This window comes from Calidris pugnax, unplaced genomic scaffold (assembly GCF_001431845.1).
Source record: "Calidris pugnax isolate Ruff unplaced genomic scaffold, ASM143184v1 scaffold28, whole genome shotgun sequence".
Lineage (NCBI taxonomy): Eukaryota > Metazoa > Chordata > Aves > Charadriiformes > Scolopacidae > Calidris > Calidris pugnax.
The window spans coordinates 18000429-18008058 of record NW_015090842.1 but is presented as its reverse complement, the minus strand read 5'-3'; positions in this window follow the sequence as shown (position 1 = coordinate 18008058).

The window sequence follows — 7630 nt, the reverse complement described above, 5'->3', positions numbered from 1 at the left end:
CCCCCCCCCCCCCACCCAAAAGCAAAGCCTCCCTCAGCCTCCTTTCTTCAGCAAGTCAGCAGTCATTAGGCAGCGGGGTTTCGAGTGGCCATTCAGATATTCTTTTCAATAGTGCGAGAAAGTTTTTAAAAAATATACGTTAAAAAAAAAAACAAAAAACACTACCAAACCCCAGACTTTGAAGCTTTTTGGGAAGGAAGTGTAAAATAACAGCGAGGTAACGACGTCCTAGAACAGGCTGTGTGTGTGTGTGAGGTGCTGGAAGGTGAAATGCCTCCCCTGGAAAGAGGCTGGGTGTGGTGGGACGGGGGCTGGCTGGTGGAGGGGAGGGTTTGCCACGTCGGCAGCTCCGCTCCCCCGTCCCTCACATCTCCCTGAGCAGGGGCCCTGCACAAACAGGATGGCACTTTGGCGCCTTTGTACATTATTTATCAGGGGAGTTTGGAATCTCGGCGCTGCCTGTGAACTCAGAGCTATGCTATGGGCCAAATTCAGACTCGGTGTAAGAGGGAGGAGATACTATTGGTGTCCCTGAGAGTTGTCTACACTTACACAGGGCCTGAGCCATCCATTCCATCACCCACCACCCAGCCACCCATTCCATCATCCACAAAACATGGTAGGAATATTAAAGTTTCTTATCTGAGTGTTGTAACTGAGGTGCAGATATCTTTTTTTTGCTTTCTATGGAGTTTAGGAGGGATCCTAGGACCACATCTACAGCAGCATGGAGCATAAGGGACTTATGTTTTCTCTCAGGGCTTACAAATTTTGCAGCAGAAAGTTCTTCCTTCTCATGAATCTATGCGAAAGCATGAAAACCCAGCTCAGGTCCTCTACAGGAGCAAGCTTACAATGAATTGGTACCAGTATTTCTCAGGATAGAAGGTTGGACACTGCATCTGTAGCATCCAGCACTGCCTACAGAGGTCTCAGCAAACAAGTTTCGTGCGTGTTGGGCTCAGTGAAGCTCACCATCTCTCCAAACTTCTCCTCATCCTCCTCCCCTAATTCCCTTTCACACATGGAAATTTCTTCCCCAGCCTCACACAAGTGCTGAGGATTCCTCCCTCTTCCTCCGTACCTTCCCCCAATCTAGCTTCACCTTAATTTTTTTTTTTTTTTTCTGGAACTCATCCCATTAGTGGGATGAATTCCAAATCTGCCCAAACTGGATCCATTGTTTAAAAGCCCTCCAGGAGCTTTGGGGTGTCTGATTCATTTTGACGTGCAGCTGGGTTTCGTGCTCTTGTTTCATTTGCAATAAAGAGAGGAGGACTTGTGGGATACAGATCTGGGTTCAGGTTTGGGTACAAAACCTTCAAAGGGCTTTATGCTCTAATATGCTGGTCTACTCCAAGAACATTTCTAATCTTAAAAACTTAAAAGTCAAGTTAAGAAAAGACAAACTTGCTAATAATATCAAGCTATTCCAACTGTAAACTTAACAGGGTGGGGAGTTGATTTCTCTGAAAAATGGTAGTATTTGTACTGTTGGCACATTCTGATGTAACCCTAGGAAACGTGCAATGCCAAATGACCGTGCCTTGCTAGGGAAATCATTTAGGGAAACGAATGCAATCCTTCCATTTCTGCCTTTGACAATTTCTATTTACTTTTATGTTTTAAATTCTACATAAACCCGAAGAGCACACTTACGTTTTGAGCCTCAGCCTTATCAAAACAAAAAACACTACCAAACCCCAGACTTTGAAGCTTTTTGGGAAGGAAGTGTAAAATAACAGCGAGGTAACGACGTCCTAGAACAGGCTGTGTGTGTGTGTGAGGTGCTGGAAGGTGAAATGCCTCCCCTGGAAAGAGGCTGGGTGTGGTGGGACGGGGGCTGGCTGGTGGAGGGGAGGGTTTGCCACGTCGGCAGCTCCGCTCCCCCGTCCCTCACATCTCCCTGAGCAGGGGCCCTGCACAAACAGGATGGCACTTTGGCGCCTTTGTACATTATTTATCAGGGGAGTTTGGAATCTCGGCGCTGCCTGTGAACTCAGAGCTATGCTATGGGCCAAATTCAGACTCGGTGTAAGAGGGAGGAGATACTATTGGTGTCCCTGAGAGTTGTCTACACTTACACAGGGCCTGAGCCATCCATTCCATCACCCACCACCCAGCCACCCATTCCATCATCCACAAAACATGGTAGGAATATTAAAGTTTCTTATCTGAGTGTTGTAACTGAGGTGCAGATATCTTTTTTTTGCTTTCTATGGAGTTTAGGAGGGATCCTAGGACCACATCTACAGCAGCATGGAGCATAAGGGACTTATGTTTTCTCTCAGGGCTTACAAATTTTGCAGCAGAAAGTTCTTCCTTCTCATGAATCTATGCGAAAGCATGAAAACGCAGCTCAGGTCCTCTACAGGAGCAAGCTTACAATGAATTGGTACCAGTATTTCTCAGGATAGAAGGTTGGACACTGCATCTGTAGCATCCAGCACTGCCTACAGAGGTCTCAGCAAACAAGTTTCGTGCGTGTTGGGCTCAGTGAAGCTCACCATCTCTCCAAACTTCTCCTCATCCTCCTCCCCTAATTCCCTTTCACACATGGAAATTTCTTCCCCAGCCTCACACAAGTGCTGAGGATTCCTCCCTCTTCCTCCGTACCTTCCCCCAATCTAGCTTCCCCTTAATTTTTTTTTTTTTTTTCTGGAACTCATCCCATTAGTGGGATGAATTCCAAATCTGCCCAAACTGGATCCATTGTTTAAAAGCCCTCCAGGAGCTTTGGGGTGTCTGATTCATTTTGACGTGCAGCTGGGTACGGCGTGCTCTCGTTTCATTTGCAATAGAGGAGGACTTGTGGGATACAGATCTGGGTTCAGGTTTGGGTACAAAACCTTCAAAGGGCTTTATGCTCTAATATGCTGGTCTACTCCAAGAACATTTCTAATCTTAAAAACTTAAAAGTCAAGTTAAGAAAAGACAAACTTGCTAATAATATCAAGCTATTCCAACTGTAAACTTAACAGGGTGGGGAGTTGATTTCTCTGAAAAATGGTAGTATTTGTACTGTTGGCACATTCTGATGTAACCCTAGGAAACGTGCAATGCCAAATGACCGTGCCTTGCTAGGGAAATCATTTAGGGAAACGAATGCAATCCTTCCATTTCTGCCTTTGACAATTTCTATTTACTTTTATGTTTTAAATTCTACATAAACCCAAAGAGCACACATGTTTTGAGCCTCAGCCTTATCACGGATGCTGCAAAGGTTCAGCTGGCAGCCTACAAGCCAGGTGTCACCCTCCAAGCCACAGGCTGAGCTTGCCTAGCTCCTGGCCTTTTCCTCGGGGGAGGAGATGGAGAAGAGCTGTGGGCAGCACAACCTGCCTTTCCAGCTCTCCCTCCTTCCTGCCCTGTACAGCGGGGGCACCCGGATCCCCAAGTCTTCACAGTCCTTGTGGGAGGAGACGTGTCTGCAGAGACTGCCTTCAGGTACCTCCAAGATGAGTTGGACCCTTGTCCCACGGTAGAGGACAGTTTCACGTGCCTTTGGGGTAGCTCATGGCTGCGACTAACTGCCACGAGCATCTCCCCTGAGCAACACCACGGGGTGACACCGTGCATGGGTCCCCCTTTCTACTCTTTTAGGCTTTAAACACCAATAATCACGAAGACTTTGAACCATACTTGTGGATGCAGTTTGCCAAGCACAGGGTTTGCCAGCATCCCCAGGTGAAGGCCCTTGAGCAGTCACGCTTCTCCTCTCCGGCAGCTCCAGCCTGCAGGTGGTTTTTGGTGGGGGCACGTTGCAGTAATCCAGCCTTAGGGCCACAGACACACAGATCACCATGACGAAGTCTCTGCCTGCAGGTAAAGGTCACAGATTTTGCATACTTTAGATATTTCGTAAGCCATTTTTGAAGACTGTAAAGAAAACAGGTTTCTGTGTTTGGTGCTGTCAGCAACGACCCTCAGGACGCGACGCTTCTCTGCGTGCTTGGGTCAAAGCCCACCAAAGGGTAGGGCAGTCGTCAGCAGGGTGAGATCTTCCAGATGCCTTGTCTTACAGGGGATAATTCTGGCTCATCTGGCTTGAGTTTTAACCCCTGGGCCTTGTGTTTACTTTGTGCAGGTCAGAGTTGTCACAGTCAGTGTCTTGAAGGTTTAGAAATAGAGGTGTGGGCATTATAACCTAAGATGATAAACTCATTTACGGTACATGAGATGATGTCTCCCTACTACTTCTACAAATAGACTTCAGATATAGGTGTCTATTATTTGACTGTCAGTGGGAAGTATATATCTCATAAGGCTCTGACCTGGTTATCTTCTAACCCTGAGCAATTAATCACCAGCATCTAATGGAGAGTAGCAGTGCACGGGAGTGTTTGGTGTCCAGCCTGCTCAAACCAAGGCTTTCACCTTCCCTACAACCATCAGACCTAGAGCTTCCCTCAACATGGAACCACTGCTTTCCTTTGGAAGAAGAACTGGCACAAAATAAGCCTTCCCCTCTACGGGGAACCTGGCAATTCCAGTCTTTTAGAAGAACAGAAAAAGCCCCAGAATACCCCAAACCGAGCAGCTTGTGCAGGAAAGCCACCAAATACCAAGGGCTCAGCTATCAGCCATGCCATATGCGGGAGCAGAGGAGAACAGAAAGGGTCCCTGTTCCACCTCCACAGGGGTTACCTGCCTTTCTAGAGCCTGTGTCTGCAGGAATGGGCTGGGAGAGGACCCAAAACTGCTGGTTTTTCCTGCTGGTGGGGAGGGCTGGGGACTTTCCCTACTGTTTTGGTTGTGAGCAAGAGGAATGGCTTTGTCTGCAGCCGGCTGTGCAAAGGCGGAGTAAGGTAGGGAAGAATCAGGCCTCACCAATTCTTTGTAGTAGGAGCTTTGTTTTGAAGTGCAACACAAATACAGGTGGTGGAGGAGATAATGCACGGTACCGTTCCTTTGGGACACTCGGGGAGACGCCAAGGAATTCCAAAATACGGAGCGTGGGGTTTTTTCTAGCATTGATCACAAACGGTAGTTCAAGAAAACACCCAGAAGTAGCAAATATGCAAATTTGTAATGAAAGAAGAACCTACAAGTACCCGCTATGTCAGAGAATTTGTTTAAGGATATTTGATCCTCATGCAGAGTTTATCAGATTACAGTTTTAATTTGCACATTCAGTTTTGGGGTTTTTTTATAAAAAGAGGGAGGTTCCTTTTTAAAAATCTTTTCTTTCTTTTCTGCTCCAATACTTGTACCAGAGCTATATCACTTCTGCTAGCATACAAGAAGTCTGTTTACAGCGTAATATAAATCTGGGTTGGAGAATACCAATTTCATATAAATTAGATGGCAGAGCACTGTTCCGCTATTTTTGTTGTCTAAATTATATGGAAATTGGTCTTATGCAAGGAGTAAGTCCTCACAGAACAGGGCCCTTAGGCTTTTGGTTTAATTATCATAAGCTTCCATTTAATTAAACTTATTAAATGGTTTGGTGTAAGAGCAGACTATCGTTTTGCAGAAGCTTTCTGGAAGAGAAAAATATTTATGCCCTAGCTCCTTGGGAAGGAAATAAAACTTTCCTTCAGAGATGTCTCCCTAGGTGTGAGAGTGAGGGTCACCTGGGCCATCCTCCCAGGCATCTTCAAACTCTTCGTACTCGGAGGCGTTTCAACCTGTTCCTTCCTATAGGGCCAATGAGTACGTTGCGTTTTTCCCATGGCTGGTATTTCAGTTTAGGGGCTAGAAATTAAAGGATAATGCTGGCATAAGAAGAAGCAGATGTAAATGAACCATGAATATCTGGAAACTAAAATAAGGTCCCAAGCCATCAGAATGGCAAAAAAACTCACCCACCCAACCACCCAAAAACCTCTCAATGCTAAAACAAGCCCTTATTTTCTTTCAGATCAGCTTGATAAATTAGTTTTGGGCATTACACGATGTGGCATCTGTATTAACCAGAGATAGGACTCAATGACACAGGAAGCCTCCTCCAGTCTTTTGTTTGTAGGCAACCCTTGTAGCTAATGGGATTCAGGCCAAATGTGCTGACCGCCTTCACACGCAACCATTGTCCGTGGTATATATCAGGTTAACCAGGAAAGGCCTTATCTGAGACGTAGATATTATAAAAATCCTTGTTCTGATGAATTTGACTCTTGGTGACTTCCTACAGAATCCCAGCTTTATTTATTAAGTCAAGTCTATCGCACAATCGCTGGCATTGCTGGCTTCTGGGAAACTTTATATTAAGTCAAGTCTATCGCACAATCGCTGGCTTCTGGGAAACTTTACACCTCTTATTTTATTCTACAAAACATAAAACTTGGTGTTGAAAAACATCTACTTATTGATACTATTTCTCCAAATACAATATTGTGGAACGGCACTATGTATCAAAGCTTGTGGTACTGTGTACTGACTCCTTTAAGAAAAAAAGGAATAATTAGAAGAATAATTAGCTGAACATGTGAAATTGAGATGCTTCTTCAGGGACATGTGAGAAGCTGATTAATAAGAGGAAGAAGGGCCACTGTGTGTCAGGGACCTAATAAATATATTTAAGGACAAATAGGTAGAAAAAGAAAGCACACATTACTAATGTTGATAGAAAGCCTTAACTGCCTAATGAATTTCAGAAATTGGTTGAGAATAGTTAATCTGTGTGATAACATGACCCTCAGGGTTAGTTAGATCTGTGAATTCTTATCCCCCTGGGGACTTAGCAAGTTTCCAGAGATTCACTCCAAATTCTTACAAGGAAAAGGCATTCACAGTTGGAAGATTTCATGCAGGTTTTGCTGCTGAAAGCTCATGTTACGCAAAACCCAATATACTGAGATAATGGCAGAGAGTGAAACTCGGTACTAGCCACACTGTTAATTAAAATTTTCACTTTCTAACAAACAATCATGCACATTTGGATTTATTATGGGATCACATATAACTCTAGATGAAAGGAAGTGTTTTATCATAACAATAGTTGATTCTTAGTCGCTTCTCTATGCTAAATTAAGCCCTGTATATGTATGTGCCGAAAAGCAAATGTATCAGTTGGTATTTTCTTCATTGGATCAGGCATTTCTTACACACCCTTTACAAAAATTTCATGGGAAACTGACAGAGAAACCCACCTAACTTATAGAGACTGGGGCTATAAAGTGCTTAGTAATTGCAGCCTCGTCAGTGCTTCAGGAACGCTGCCAATGGCAAGGCAAACCCAAATATTTCAGAGAGAGCTCAGAAGGAAGCGCAGGCAGTGTAAGATGCTACTGACCCGAGCAGCAGTGTGGTCCTGAGGTTTCTTCTTCTTCTTCTTCTTCTTCTTCCAGAGCCAGCGGGCACCAGCCCTGCTGGGGGGGGAGCAAAACGGGTCCCTTTTCGAGCAGGGGAGGCTGGAAATGCCAGTTCTTGTCTGCCCAAGATGCTGTGTCCTGGCTGGCCTGGGAGAGAGGTGCAAAAATGATTTTCATTCAAAATTTCTTCTTCTTCTTCTTCTTCTTCCAGAGCCAGCGGGCACCAGCCCTGCTGGGGGGGGAGCAAAACGGGTCCCTTTTCGAGCAGGGGAGGCTGGAAATGCCAGTTCTTGTCTGCCCAAGATGCTGTGTCCTGGCTGGCCTGGGAGAGAGGTGCAAAAATGATTTTCATTCAAAATTCCCTCAGAGAATGC